Source organism: Sarcophilus harrisii, chromosome 3 (assembly GCF_902635505.1).
Source record: "Sarcophilus harrisii chromosome 3, mSarHar1.11, whole genome shotgun sequence".
Taxonomy (NCBI): domain Eukaryota; kingdom Metazoa; phylum Chordata; class Mammalia; order Dasyuromorphia; family Dasyuridae; genus Sarcophilus; species Sarcophilus harrisii.
In genome coordinates, this window is record NC_045428.1 from 275,336,390 (window position 1) to 275,349,189 (window position 12,800).

Sequence of the window (12,800 nt, forward strand, 5' to 3'; positions counted from 1 at the left end):
TAGGGTCTGGCCTAATCCACCTGACAGACTTTTTGAGAAATCTTCACCTCCCACTCACTCCCCCTTCTTTTTCATATGTTTGAAGATTTCTCACACCAGCCCTCATATATTTCTCCCACTAGGGCATCTTTGTGACTTAGACTTTCAGGCTGGTTCTTCTCTGTAGTGTTAACTTTAACTTACCCTCTGTCTTTTAGAACCAAAACCTACACATCAGTGGAAGCTTTTAGGAACTACTTTAGTTAAAAAATATTGAGTTGTTCTAGTGATTAAGCACATAAGCAAGCAGGTGACAGGATATTGATGCTTAAAGCAATGAAACAGACCCCACTTCCACCAACTCCCAATATCTGTCTTGGAAACTCTCTGTCATCCTAGACCAACTGATTGGCATCTGGCAGCCATAGCACTCCAGCACTGTGGAGGCCCTGGGGTTTCAGGGCCATTGTCACATCATTCCCACCTCAACAAGTCCAGACCCAGACTCCTTGGGACAAAGGGACGAAGGTCTCATCTTCTGGAGCTGCTTCAGGTTGGCAAGGGGCGTAGTGATGGCCCTGCCCAGTGGGGTCCGGACTGAGGAGGGGAGATAAATGATTTGTAGGCAGCGGCAGCAGCCTCTGGTGCTGAATGTCAGAATCAGATATCAGGTGATTTCAGGTTAACCAAGTAGTTGGAAGAAACAACTCTCACAATAGGTTAAAAATGCAAGACTAAAGATGAGCAAAAGAAAAAAATAATGAAGAGTGGAATTAGTATGGAGGTTACTAGGTACAGTAATCAGGAACCCCACACACAGGAAAACTGGGGGAAAGATGAGGCTATCATGAATATCTCTCATACTTCTGTAGTTTTTCCTAGGATAAATATCAAAGAACATTTCTCCCCAATTCCTGCTTTTTTTTTTCCCTCAAAGAAGTAGGGTCAATGAGTGGAACAATGGGCCTTATGTGAGTATGATCTCCTTTAGCAAAAACTCTAGAGCCTTTTCAGTCATACAAGGGAAGACTTTTACCCAACTAGTACAGGTATTAACAAAAATCAAAAGCAGTTTGAAGCTCCTGCTAGGGGGCATATATGCAAAATCCATCTGCCAATCCTTTTCCAGATAGGCTTTAGGATGTGGGTTTACCAGTCCTTTCAGAATTTACTTGCATAGGAGGCAATAAGGGAATGTAAGAGTCAGTAGTTGGAGAATTAAAGGTGCCATAGTCACAGGGAAACAAGCAGCAGCACAGGCAGCTGAATCTGCAAGCCGGTTTCTCTTGGCCTGAAGTGAATCTCCTCTTCTGCTGTCCTTTACAAAATATAACAAAAATCTCTCTAGGTCTATGGAAAACTCACAGTAATTGTTCCCCTGCATACTTAATGGGGGAATGTTTAGCTGTCAAAAATCCCCTTTCTTTCCATATAGCCCTCATGAGCATGCAAAACATGAAAAGCGTATTTGAAGCCAATATAGATATTCATTCTCATTCTTTTCACTAATTCTAAAAGTCAGATTAGGGGAAAATTTGTTCTGAACCTGGTGGGAAGTTAGAATCTCCAATGATTGGCCTAAGGTGAGTTTAGAGGCTTCCTAAATTAGAAGGATTGTGGAAGCCACTGCTCCAAGACCTTGGGAGGGTCACCCCAAAGATACTAACTTTCTTTGACAAGTAAGCAAGGAGTCTGGGATTGTGTTCCAGGGAGTGAGTCAAGACCTCTAAGACCTGACTCCATCTTTCACCAACATACAGAGTAAAAGGCTTTAGGTAGAACTAAGGTTGGGGAGAGGTCAGTTTAGTTTTTAAGGTAGCCTGATCAGGAAATGATAAGACTGTTTGCTTCCTCTCTATAGTGAGCAAAAGGGAGGAGGGAGGTGGCCCAAATACTTAATAGACTGATAGGCACAGTGAACCTTTAGATAAAGAAACTCTCTCTTCAGGAAGCAAGAAAGTTAAGTGTTTTTATGGCAACAGTCAGAGAAACCTCCAGGGCTGGGCTGCAAATCAAATATCATCTACATACTTGTATTATGTGCATGTCTTCTACAGACCTCTTGCTCTGATTACAGAAATTTGCTATAAGAAGAATAAGTAGAGATATGATTATAATAGTGTCAAAACTGATCCTTGAGGACCTCAGCCTGAGAGCACATACATGATAGGATAAAACATCCTTAGCTCTGTTTGACAAGCAATCATACAATAACTATTTTACCTCATAGCCAGACTCAGGAATAATTAGGTGGGAAATCAAGAAACAGAACTAGGAAACTGAGTCAAAAGGATCTTACATTAAACAGAGGCTAAGGTTGTCCTCCCAGCTCTTGCCCAGATAAAATATACACCTGTAACATTCATGAAGGCATCCCTCTGAGTAACTTATGGCATTTCTCCCAAATGGTGGGTTACTGACTTAATGATCCATCAGGCAACCATATCCAAATTCAAAATGCAAAACAATATTAGTTACAACCCCAAGACATTTCAACTCAATTGCAAATTTCAATAATCAGAGGCTTCAGGTCTATATAAAAACAAAAAAAATGTCTTACAAACCATTGATCATAATCTATCAAATATGCCTGTAAGACACAGTCAAAACTAATGTATGGATATCAGGTTAAAATTCTGCTCTAAGTTCTTCAAGAAAGCTATGGATCATATTTGTTAATTTCCTGAAGACTTTGCAAGAAATAATAATTTTCAGAGAACTTGCAATTCTAACAAACCTTTTAAAAGTTCTTGCATTGCTAATCAGTGAAATCTGATACAGCATCTTAAAACAGCCATAAATTTGAAAAATAATAATTAAAAAAGATTCAGTTATTAACAATAGAAGCAATTAATTGTTGGGGGGAAATTGGTGAGCTTCAGTGAGTTGGTTAGTTTTCTTACTCCTAATTAGCAGCCACACTTAGTGAGGGAAAATGTAGATCAAGCTTTCACCTTCCCAAGACAACACATCATGCAAATAACTAGTATACAGTTTTCAATCCTAAATTTTAGATTAACTACCAAAAATCCCATTTTAAAAACCTTCAGAAACCTAAAGTTGAAGAGACTGGAACTCTACACTAAGAACAATTTTTTCCCCAAAACTAGTTCACAAAGCAGGATCTGAAGCCTACTTCCCCTGCCTCTACAATCAGAAGTCCCAGTCATGACCCTGGGGCCAAATCCTCCCCACAAAATCTACCCATGGGCCACCCTATAGCAGCTGCTCTTCCCTGAGTCAGCCTGCCAAGGCACTCTTCCTAGTAGTGTCTTTTCCCTTCCCCCATGCCATGTGGTATTTCTCCTAACTCCACTATGCTTCTCAATCCCACTTCTCCTCCTTAGAGCTAATTTTTTTAGGGTGCCAAGTCCCTTTTAGGATTTAACTTGCCAGCTAAGAACATACCCCACCTCATAGGATGTTTCCTTTTTCTTGACAAATGTTCCACTAAAGAATTAATTTAATAGTTAATAAATAGTAACTATTAAAACCCCCTTTTATATTCTCTCACTCCACCTTATATGTATCACTCCTGGTGTTCATTCTAACCCTGTCTCCCTGTCTCTTTCTAACATGCCATCTCCCTCAACCCATCATATCAATAATCCTTAACAATTTTAGGTTTCAATACTATGACAATAACCCTTACTTAATTAGCAATTCCATAATTTTCATAAGTGACAGCCAAGACTATCACAAAATTGGATAGGAATCTCATGTAATTTACACATACACACAAATTAAAAAAAGATATTTTAAGAATCAATACATTGTCTTGTGATAGTCTAACTAGATGTTCCATTCAAACTCTTAATTGCTTTTGCAAATCAATCTTTCTTGTTCTTGTTTTTAAAATCACCTTTTATTTTAAACTTTAAGATTTACAATATAGCTAAGATCTAAATAATTTTGGACCAAATTTCATAAAATTTATACGTATGTCTAGCAGAACTGACAAAATTTTAAAGCATAGTTCATAATTTCTACAAATTAACCAATATACATTTTAGAAAACAACTAGAATCCTGTTTTAACAGCCTATTTTTAAAACAAAATCAAATCAAATTTACAGATTTAAATTTGCAGGAGTAATATTTCAATATTTGCACACAAATTTCTGAAATCTTGTGTTTAAAGTAAATAAATCCAAAATTTTAGCACATACCAATTAATAGTGATCATTTCATGTAATTGTAATAGTAAGAGATTCATCATATAAAATTTACAAATCTTCTTGCTATCTAAGGAGGTGGCCTTAAGCTCAACATTCCTGGTGTAAAAGCCAATCATTAAAAGTTATTCCTACTTAATAAAGTTGTAGATCATCAGTAAACTCCTTCCTTCATTGGGACTTATGTAACTCAAATGAGTTATTTCTCAGGAATAACAGAATTACTCAAGATAGTTTTAAGAAGCCTAACAAACTTACAATTTAAGAGAAATTACACACAAGAAAAGATTCCTCTTCACTTACTATCTATTTACTTTCTATGACTGACATTTGCTTTCTTTGTTCTTTTTGCCTCCCTCCAATTCAGAGCTGCATACTTTCAGGTCTCTAGGCTTTTAAAATGCAAACCTGTTCCAGAGGAAGGTTCCCTCTCCATTCCCTCCCCCCTCCCCCAGATACAAACATTTAGTTACAAGCCAAATCTCAGTTCTACAATTTTAGAAAGAAACTATTGCCTTTTGATTGTTTTTGCCAGTCCATACGAACTCCCTTTTTTCCCCCTTTGTGAATCAGAAAAGGCTTGCAGACTAGGCTGTTTGCTGTTAGGTTTTTTTTTTTTTTTTTAAGTTGTTTTCCCTAAGATTTCCAAATTCTTAAATCTTCTGTTAACACAGTCAGTGCAAAGGGATTATAATGTACATAAAACTGCTTGTACTATCATCTCAAATAACAAATTTCACTGAACTTATTGAATATATATTTTTTCTCTTTACTCTATCTATGTACTATCCACTTTGTATGGGCCTTAATTTACTTGAATTTTCTTCCAGATTATTTTACACACACATGAAATTCATTTATCTCAACATTGACATTGTATGTTGGTCACATCTAAAAATCTTGATAAAGTTATCAAATAGGAAGCAATTAAACCCAAAATAGAAGTTAACACTCATATAGCATTTGTTTTATGTTAAGCACTTTTGCAATATTGAAATGACTAACTTCCAAAGTCCCCAATCATTGCTCTCAAAATTTATTTAACTTTATTTCTATACTCCCAAGCTTGACTATAGCTGGTATCCACAGGAAAAAGTCAGGGTTGTTTTTTTTTTTTTTTTCTTTTTAAGGCGGAATTCGTGGATGTTAAGAAATCTTTCCTTGTGTTCTAACTTGCATATAGAAGTTTTTCTTCTTCCTGGCTGCATTTTATATATTTCCAGGTAACAAAATCTAGCTAACAGAATAAATATGATACAGATATTCTGCACAAAGGCACAAAAACAGACACAGAAATTACATGGAAGACGACTGTCCCTTCGCCACACAAAAGAGTACTCTGAAGGTATTTTAGATTTTTACTCCAAATATTTGGTTTTGGACCGCTCCTCCCTCCTTTCCTTCTGGGGAGAGCAGCTCCAGTGTCATGGTTTATGATCCTGTAATACACAGAACCTCTAAACTCAGATCCCCAAGCGTGGAGAGATCATCCCTATCCAGCAATCATCCAGAACGGCTCTATGCCGTTTGTCAGGACTTCCTTCTGGCTTACTAGGCACCAACCCCCTTACCTTTGTTCACTAAGACTTGATGATCCTAGGGAATTCTTCAGCCCAAGGACAGTCCAAGGGCACAGGAAGTGCTATCTCTGGATTATGCATGCTCAAGGTACCTGACTGGGTCCACTTGCCTTTGGGCTTCTTCTTTGGAAACTTCTGCTTTATGATTTTATCTGAATGCCACTCTTTAGGCCCATAGAAAAGGAGACTAAGAATCTGATCCCAAGGATGGCTGAACCCAACCTGGTGCCTGCCTTGCATCAGAACCCCAGCTATCTCTCTGGGAAGTCACAGATCCTGGACAAACCCCCATAAACTGTGTGGGATGGGGGCTAGACCTCCTTACCCAGACTACTCAGAGGCATCTTCAGATATAAATAGGAAACATTTATTCAGTCCTTGCAAGGAGAGGCACAAACACATCAACTGACCAACCCAGAATGGTATGTTATAGCCCAGAGAGGGAAACAGGGAGTAAAATAAATAGCAAAAGATTTGCACTCATTGAATGGACTGAAAAGGAAGCAACTATGAACCAATGGTCAGCAGCTCTGTCCACTTCCTGTGGGTCATGCCAGGCCTAGAGTCTGACTTTTTTCTGTCCCACAGCCCTCTGAGAGTAGGAATTATGTGACTTCCTGAAACTTAGGCCAAGGATCTGACCCATTCCATCTCAGAGACTTTTTGAGAAGTCTTCACCTGGTTCCATTCACTCTTGATTGGGGCCCTGAACAAGCCAAGGCTTTTAAGACGCTGAAAGTTAAAGTGACCTCTGCCCTAGCATTAGCCCTGCCTAATTTAGAAAATTCTTTTACTCTGTATATTGATGAACATTGGGGCCAGGCCCTAAGGGTCTAGACTCAGTCCCTGGGACTGGATCTTGGCCAAGCTGTTACTTACTTCTCAAAGAAACTTAACTCATTGTCATCTGGGTGGTCATCCTGCCTTAGGACAGTGGCTGCCATAACCCTCCTAATTGAGGAAGCCTTCAAACTTACCCTAGGCCAACCATTGGAGGTTCTAGGGAGGATGTAGCAATAATCTTAAGGCTATCCAATCTTGGGAGTGCCATAAACAATGCTGGCTCTCAAATAACAATCTGTTAGTCTGTAATAAAATTTCTGAGACAATCTAAGTCATAGAATTCAATAATGGGTGCAACTCCATCTTTAAGCCCTAGAATTCAATACTCCTCAACTCCACTTCTAAAATCACTCCTCAATTCTACATCTAAGCCATAAAATTAGCATAGCAGTGATTTGAAGCACATGATTTTTCTATCTTTTTCCTAAAAATTTATCTTCTTACTTCTGGTTCTTTCCTAAATTCTTTTGGAACTTAGCCTGCTGTTAGCAACATAACTTGGAGATAAACTGAGTTTGTTAATTCTTTCTCCATACCCAGCACAAAGACGTAGGGTCCCTAAAATTGTTGGGGCGCCTTCCATTTCAACAGAAGGTCCATAATCTTTCACCCAATTAAAAAATCACCTTCCCTAATTATACCTTTTTAAATTTAAACTTTTTGGAATTGGTCTTATTGGATTAATTTTCTGAATGCAAAAGTATTTTATCCCTGTATTTGGGGTCCAGTCCTAAGCTGAGGAAGGAGCCTGGTCTTGAATTGTTGGCTGATTACTATGGATTGGTTAATAAAGCAGTATGTCTGAAGACATAATCTTTGCTTCTTCAGTCATTTCATGTTTCATTCACCACACTCTATATAAGAAATTTTGTCCCTCCTTATTTCTACTTCCTGGACTTCCCATTCATTGTAGTAAGCATTGGGGGAACAAAAGAGACAAGAGACAATCCCTTACCCTAAAGAGTTCCCAATCTAATTGGCCCACAGAATGTCAACAAATATATACAAAGCAATCAAGATATAGACTTCCAATAAAGGAAGGGATTTTAGTTGAGATTTAAAAGAAGCCAGGGAAGTTGGAAGTTAGAGTTAAAGAAAGAGTATTTCAGGCATGAGAAACAGTCAGAGAACATGCCCAGAGACAAGTGATAGAGTGTCTTGTTCATGGTATAGAAAGGAAATCATTGTTTCTGGACCAAAGAGTACAATTGGAGGAGTAAGATATAAGCAGACTGGCACAGTAGGAGGGGGCTAGGTTATGAAAGGTTTTGAATGACAGCATTTATTTATATTTGATCCTGAGGTAAACTGGTCTGCCAGTAACTGGTTTTCTAAGATGAAGTCCAAAATACTCTGAATTTTCAAAAAATTTTACTGGGTACATAGGTTTTTCTCTTATTCCTATATAGCTTACTTCAGATGATGTTTTTCAAGTAGACACATATCCTTGACCTATCTTCCTTCCCTCCTGCCTCTTTGAGAATGAAAGTTAGAAAGCTACAGCTCAAACACTAAAAACAGACAGAATATATGAATTGATTCAGGAAAAATAATTACTTATAAAAGGGAGAGTCAGATCACTGCCAGAGTCCTAACAAAAAACTTTCCTTGCAGAAAAAGGCCACTATGTAGTGGCTCTTTGTAGGCCCAAGATACACAGGGCATGCTTTTATGCAGAATCTAGGATATGAAACTCAGGTTCTTCATGGTTGCCATAACATGATTTCTAGGAAATTTTGTGATTTATAAAAAGTATGCCAACATGTTTGTTAATAAAATCATCATACCAAAGCTGATGGTTTACATGTCCTTTGGAAGAAGAGTGTTCTGGTGGGTGGAAATCAACTCTGATTATTTAAAAATTAATGAGATAATGAACATTACAATGAAGGACTGAAGCTATTTCAATAAACTTTTATGTCCTTTACTTGTAAGCTATCCCCAGTCTTGGGCAAACTATTCAAAGAATTCATTCCCAACCATACCTTAGTAAAGCACAAACCTAACAAAATTGTTAAGAATGTTGGTCCAGTCTCATGATCAGTAATATCCTTCAAGAGACTAAACTTTTGTAATCAAGACTTTAGAAAAAGGGGGGGAACTCTGGAATTCCTCAAAGCATTGGTTATTCTTATAGTTCTCTCAACAGCAATAACTCCATGTGTTCCTGTGAAATAATGCTGTAATCTAAAACTTCAGGTCCACAGAAACAATCTTAGAGAGGTTATCATCATCCATTCATTTGAAAGACTTAAATCACACATCCAGAAATTAAACCTTATACTTTTCTTTTCCAGTGAAGAATTGCCTTCAGTCAGAGACAGAAAACAAAAGATAAAAAAGAAAAAAAGATACATTCTTTACTATGTATTCTATTTGTAATCTATTTGTTATTTTACATAGATCAGGTCTTATTTTTTCATCTTGAATTTTCATGTTATTTAAAGAAATTCTGAAGGATTTTTTTAATCTTAGTTTTTCTTTTTAGAAACTTCTGATGAAAGCAAACATTTCATGAAATAGTTCCTCAGAAGAAAAATATTAATCTGATTGCTAATAAGTGACTCTGATACATTTCATCCCTGTTGTTCTTAAAAACTTATTAAATCTTGATGCCTTTGCACATGGCAATACTTTCTCTGTCATTTCATGGATACAGAAATGTCATTTCAGACATCTTGAGTTTCATAATAAAATGGTAAATATTTTTCCTAGAGGTTCAATTTTACTCATAGCAACAACCCCATGTGTTCCTAAAAAATACTGTTCTCATCTAAAACTTTTGTTCCAAAGAAGCAATCTAAGAGAAGTTACTATTCCAAGTTCATCTGAAAGACTGATCATACATTTAATACAATATACAGAAAATAATCAATTCAGTTTTTGTCTCCAGAGCACAACAGTCTTCAGTAGAAGTGACAGAAAAATGAGAAAAACATGAAAATTTATTATGTACATGAAATGCTTCTTGTAAGAAAACTTTAAAATCTTTCATGCTGGATAACTCGGATAGATCACATAGCAAAATATAATATTACATAAGCATAAACATAACATAACATAACATAACATAACATAACATAACATAACATAACAACATAACATAACCAATTATTCATTGACCAGCTGCACTTCCAACAGCCATTTCTTTGGATGGATGACATCATAATGGACCTGTTTTGATTGGTCTCCATGGCAGCAGGAGCAGGCAGAGTAGTTACTGACCATTACTCCTGAGGAGACTGCTGAGATAGGAAGTGTGGACTTTGTTGTTTATAGTATTTTGTATCTTCAGGTGAGAAGGTGTGATTTTGCACTTTCCAGAATTGGCTTTGGAAACTGAGGTAGGTGATACACCATAGATATCTTAAACTCAGCATTTCTGAAGTGCCACCTATTACCACTCCCTTCTTGAAACTTTCCCTATTCCTCACTTCCCTTTCATTACTGAAGTACCACTACCATCCTTCTAATCACCCAAGCTCACCATGGAAATGTCATGCTCATCATCTCTTTTTTTCTAAGCTCCCTTTCCTCCTACATCTAATCATTTACTAAAGTCTCTTGATATTTACTATCTCAAAAAATATATCCAACTTTTGATTTTTCTAAACTTTCACTTTCAAAACTGATGAAATAGGCTTTAAACACCTTTACTCTGGACTATTACAATAATCTGATGGTTAATTGGCCTGACACAAGCCTGTCTCTTGGTTCAAAGTCATCTTTAAGTGGGCCAGATCATGGCAGGTCCAGCCTTCTACTCAGGCCAGCCATTAGGTCCTTCAGCCCTATTGGAAAGAATGTAAAGTCATCTGTTTGGCCTCTAAAGCCCTTTATAATCTAATTTCCCATCTGCAGACTCAGTACCTCATATTCCCTCCCAAACATATATTTTCCGGGATGAGAGTCATTAATATCATGGTTTGTATTTAGAGAAAGAAAGGTCCTAAGAGAGCACACAATCCAATTCATGTTCTATTTTATCAAATTGTGGCCCAGCAGAGTTGTGTCTTGTCTATGGCCACACAGTTAATACATATCAGAGATCACAAAGTTCATACTCATCAGTCTATCTCCCTTAGTTGAAGGATCAGGATCCTTCCTAATTCAAAAAACCAACTTTTATGGAGTGCTGTTTTCTTTTATTTTATAAGCTGTTCTTGCTTAAAGTTAAAATAGATTCCTCCTAGATATGCAGCTCCCCATGGTTTGGGGGATTTCACTTCATTTTATGCAGTAAGTCATTTTGAAAATGTAGGTATGTATACAATGTCTTGTATACATACAGACATAGAAAAGCAAAATTTCACAAGTAGAGAATAATAATTAATCAATGAACAGTTCCTAAATGCCTGCCATGTGTTAGCCATTGTACCAAGTGGGGGCAAATAAATAGACAACTGAGAAGTGTTTATACTTGAATGACAAATATGAACATCAGAACCAGAAAAGCAGAAACTATCTCAAAAGTAAACATTCCATATTTGAGGCTTATTGAATCTTAACGTAGCCTTTCTTTCAAGTGTATATTCTCTAGAGTTAGGTCATTAACCTTCTTTTTACATTGCATTATTTGACATGTCTAATAATTATTCCCTTGATGTCACTATTTTAGATTTTTTGTAGGTAATGCTGAATTTCATGTTCATTTCCCGGTGAGAAGTAGACAAATGAATACCACAGATTAGGATAATTCATTATATCTCTTCAATATTTGTTATTTTACATTGTCCATTTTGCATTTTTTATCTTGATTTTCTATAATACATGAAGAGATGCTAAGATGATTTCATTTAATTATTTCTTTTTACTAACATCTGATGAAAAAAAATAATTTCATGAAATGTTTCCTCAGAAGAGAAATAGATTGTGGTTGCTAAATAAGATCCTGATACTTTTCATCCCTGTTGCTCTTAAAAACTTATTAATACTTGTTGCCTTTGGACATAGAGTCCTCCTGCCCTATCTTGGTACAGAAATATGTCTTTTAGACATGCTGAATTTCAAAATAGATATTTTTCCTACAGGTTCAGCTTGATTTATACCAGCACACAGAAACACTGTTTTAATCTAAAATTCAGGTGGATGGAAGTAATATGTGAGAAGTTATATTCCAAGTTTATTTGAAAAATTTTGATCACACATGTGATGCAGTATACAGAAAGTAACCTATTTAGTTTTTGTTCCCAGTGTACAAGTCTTCATTAGAAGTGACAGAAAACAAATGAGAAAAATATAAAAATCTTACTAGTAATGATACTAGTAAGAAAAATTTAAGATCTTTGATGCTGAGTAACTGATGGATCACATAACAAAATATAAGATGACATAAACATAAACATAACATAATCATTCACTGAGCAGCAGCACTCCCAACAGCCAGTTCTTTGGGTAAGTGACATCATACTGGACCTGTTTGGATTGGTCTCCATGGTAGCAGGAATGAGCAGAGAGTAGTTACTATTACTCCTGAGATGTTGGGATAGGAGGTGTGAACTTTGCTGTTTGTAGTATTTTGTACCTTCAGATGAGAAGGTGTGATATTGTTGCACTTTCCAGAACTGCTTTGGAAATTGAGGTAGGTGTTGATCTCAAAAATTTTCCACTGATACACTATAGGCATCTTAAACACAGTATTTCTAATGCTTAACTCATTACCATTTCCCTCTTGAAGCTTCCCCAACTCCTGACTTTCCTTTCCTTGTCTCCTATCAGTCACACAAACTCATCACAAGAATGTTATATCCATCTGGAGTGTCATCTCCTTTCTCACCCCCACATCCAATCAAATATGAAAAGTTGTCAACTTTTACCATACAAAACTATATCCAGCTTTTGTTTCATCTTGTCCTACATTGTCACATAGTATTTATCTGCCTTAATGTTGGGAAGGTGGTATTTAGCTTAGTTCTACTCCTTGAACTTAATTTCAAATTTTTGTTAGGTACCAATTTTACCTCATTGATCAATGATAAAAGTAGGTATTTTATGCTCAAAATTTTGAAAATGAACTTATCCTTCCTTTTCAGATCCTCCCCTATGCCAAACTTTCCTTTTACTCTTTTTGTACACTGTTTACATACCCGTTTCCCATTATCACAACTATTAAGTATCATCTTAGATCTAACCAATTGACAAAGATTATCAGATTTTTGCCATCTGCACAACTCTATCCACCCTGTGACTTTCTTCTCCTTCACTGTCACAACCTAGGTACAGGC

The 12,800-nt window shown here is 36.6% G+C and overlaps 1 protein-coding gene across 1 annotated transcript in view; it reads left to right on the forward strand.

Moving 5' to 3' along the window:
- The first annotated feature begins 389 nt into the window (after window positions 1-389).
- The window catches only part of LOC100933903, a 41,933-nt gene continuing 29,522 nt past the window's right edge, over window positions 390-12,800 (forward strand). Inside the window, exon 1 of the mRNA XM_031959540.1 lies at window positions 390-532. The gene's annotated coding sequence lies outside the window, so the exon portion shown is untranslated. The remainder of the gene's footprint in view (window positions 533-12,800) is intronic.